Genomic DNA, 2951 nt, shown 5'->3' with positions numbered 1-2951 from the left:
AAAAAGAAGTGAGGCAAAGAAATGCACAAAATAAAAGAGCATATTTAAACAGATATATCAACTATCAACTAATAAGTACAGAGTAAACTAAATTAACAGTCAGTACTTTTTGATCGCTCAAAACTCCCTTCACAAGGGATTTAATTTTCATGAATAAATTTCAAGCACATGTTCTGAGTTTCTATTCGAAGCACAACTAACATTCCATGGTATCCTCAGCCATCCCGCCTCCACTGTGGGAAACAAACCAGGGGGAAGAGAAGAATGTGCTGGCTTTGGCTGGTGGGGAACCAAGACCTTATGCTGAAGACCACCAAAACCCATGACCAAGCTTCCTAAGGTCTAAAATCAGCTGTGATGTCATCGGGACCTGCAGTATATTTTTATCAGCAAATTGCATCAGTGCATCTCCTGGTGAGGAAGGAATGGCTCAAAGGGATAACATGAGTGACAATAACTTTAACAATGGCTGACATTTAAGCATATACACCTACCCAACACCCTGACAGGCACTTGGTAACACTGTCCTTTATCCTGAACAACAACTTGGTGGGAGTCAGTCAACACTCTTGTTTCATCCATAATGAAGCAGAGGCTTCCAAAGGTTATTAGTTTGCACAGTTTACAGGGGTCTGAGAACCCAAAGTTGTCCTGAGTTATAGCTAAGTAGTACAGCTGAGAATGGTGTCTGCAGTGATGCAGGTGTCATCACTGCCCTACACGGCCTCCTGCCCAGAGCCATCTAATCTGGGCAGGGCCAGGGCTCCTTCTGGGCCAGAGAAATAAGGCTATGGAAAAAACTCAACTGCCCATGTAACCATCATGGGAACAAGAAGGAGTCCTACCTTTTCCACAGCCAAGAAAGGGAGGCCTCAGTTTTGCTCAGTCAACATACTTGCTAGGTGCTGGTCGAGGAATTGGAACCCAAAAGTAAGCCATGTGTCACATTCCCATGGATGCACAGAGCTTGGTTTTGAGGACTGAGGAGGGAAGAGTCATTCCCTGGGGCTCACCCCATCATTGCAATTAGGTACATGTCTTGTTGGCTCTGCTTTCTCACATGTCCTAGGTCATGCTGTCCCCACCATGTCCAATGTCTCCTCCAGACACACTGGCCTTCAGCTGTTTCAACAACAGGCCTGGCTACTGCCTGCCTCAGGGTCTCAGCACATACTATTCCCTTTGTCAGGAATGCTCTTTTGCATTTCTGAATATAGCTGAGGGACCCTCCATCCCTCATGGGTCTGTACGATTCACCTGTTGTCTGCTCCTCCTCCCGTGCTTTACATTTTAATATACATCTTCCCACTTTTACAGACAAGAGAAGCCTGTGGGGGAAAAAANTGCCGCCAACACACAAGCATAGTCTTCTGGATAATATAGTTCCTGTCCTCCATCCCACCAGGGTAGGATGGACCCTTCTCAATTCCCACAATGGCCAAACAGTGCCTCACCTCTTAGGGTCACTGGAAAATAATACTTCTCCATTCCAAATGTGACTTAGCCCAGACTTCTGTGGCCACGTTGGGCAAATCCCCATCCTGAGAGATCTCTAACAGGAGGCCTCTGTCTGTGCAGCCTTAGGCAAGCCTCTTCAACCCCTCAGACCCTCAGGAAAAATATATAATTTTTAAAAATTATAAGTCCTGGGGATGTAATGTACAGCGTGGTAACCATGGTTAACAATATTAGTTTCTTTGTTGCTTTTTTGTTTTATATTCCACCTATGTGTGAAATCATAGGGTAAACGTGTAACAAATGAAGTAACGAAACAAAGCAAAAACAATATAGTAGATACAACAGAATGGTGGTTTCCAGAGGAGAAGTGGGTGGGGGGAGGGTGAATTGAGTAAAGGGTGTCAAATATATGGTAACCAAAGAAAACCAGCTTTGTGGTAAGCATACAATAGAGTATACAGATATAGTATTATAAAGCTATACATCTGAAATTTGTTATTAACCACTGTTACCTCAGTAAATAAACATTTTAAAAAGTATTAAAAAATAAAAAGATTTAAAAATAGGTAACAAAAAGCTATTACCTTGCTTGCAGTGTCTCTGTGTACTAATATTAAATGGTGTTCTAATCCAGTGGTTCCCAAACCAGTAGCATCAGCACCCCTGGGAATTTGTTAAAAATGAATTTACAAGAACCCCACCCTACCATCAGTCCATGGGCAAACCTGCAGTTCTCAAGAGAGTACTAAATCCAGGGGAAGTGTGAAAGCTGAAATCACTGAGGCCTAAGGAGTTATCCCTATGGAGGACCACAAATAAAAAAACATAATGAAGACAATTTCACAATCACTTCTTCCTATATTTCATTGCCCAAAACGCATTTACATGGCCCAGTAATGAAAGCTGGTGTTCACAAAGAAAAAACTGGATTGGAGAGCTTCTACTCAGTTTCTTATACAATCCATCAGCTGCTCCTTTTATATTCCTCTTACACATTCAGTGTTACTACCTTTTAAGTAATAACCCAAAACCCCATGCCTCCATCTTAGTATTTCTGTTCCTAACCTAAGATCATAAGGGTATAAAACAAAGTAAGTTACTTGTTGCCACTCCCAATATAATTATGGCTCTGGAACACAGTGGAAGGACCTATTCAAGGATCTGATGAAGAAGAAACCTGCCAACCTAGATTTCTATATACGACAAAACTGTCTTTCAAGAAAGATTATGAAATAAGACTATTTCAAGCCAAAAAAGAAAAATTTAATGGAATAGTAACACATAAAATGAAATTCTAAGGTTATATTTAAGGACTTTGAAAAGTGAACCCAGATGCAGTATTTGTAATGATAGAAAGAATGGGGACCCAAAAGGGGAATTCATATGTGGATTGCTACAACTGCTCATTATTTGCATTAAGCACAATTAACATTTCCTTGTGGAGTTAGAATGATGAAATTAACATACATAGTCTCAACACATGTATTGAGATA

Source organism: Hipposideros armiger, unplaced genomic scaffold (genome assembly GCF_001890085.2).
Source record: "Hipposideros armiger isolate ML-2016 unplaced genomic scaffold, ASM189008v1 scaffold_1168, whole genome shotgun sequence".
NCBI classification, from domain to species: Eukaryota; Metazoa; Chordata; class Mammalia; order Chiroptera; family Hipposideridae; genus Hipposideros; species Hipposideros armiger.
The sequence above is the reverse complement of the archived record's forward strand: the minus strand, read 5'-3'. Positions refer to the sequence as shown.